We start from the raw sequence: 540 nt of genomic DNA, 5'->3' as shown, positions 1-540 counted from the left end.
CCCCGGCCACGGCGGCTTCGCCCGCCCGGGCCGCCTCGGGTCGGGGGCAGGCAAGGGTCCTCTTGAGGCGCCTGTAGCGCGTGCGGTGTCGTCTAAGGGCTCAGAAAGGAGCGACAGAGTTTTGAGGCGGTATTGTGGTTTAAACCCAGCTGAAAATCACAAAAGTACAGAACCAGCTGAGCTGGAAGAGACCCACAAGGGTCATCGAGTCCAGCTCCTGGCCCTGTGCACACCATTCCTGAGTCACACCATTGGCCCGAGAGCCTCGTCCAAACGCCTCTTCAGCACTGTCAGTGCTGTGACCACTTCCCTGGGGAGCCAGTTCAGTGTCCAGCCACCCTCTCTCTGGGTGAAGAGCCTTTTCCTGATATCCAGCCTAAACCTCTCCTGACAGAACTTCAGGCCATTCCCTCAAGTCCCATCACTGGTCACCACAGAGAAAAGATTGGTATCTGTCGCTGTACCCTGCTGCAAGATGTCCCCTCAGTCTCGTCTAGGCTGAACAGACCAAGTACCCTCAGCTGCTCCTCATACGGCTTC

The sequence above is a fragment of the Parus major genome, chromosome 13 (assembly GCF_001522545.3).
Source record: "Parus major isolate Abel chromosome 13, Parus_major1.1, whole genome shotgun sequence".
NCBI lineage: Eukaryota > Metazoa > Chordata > Aves > Passeriformes > Paridae > Parus > Parus major.
Note: the sequence above shows the minus strand (reverse complement) of the source record.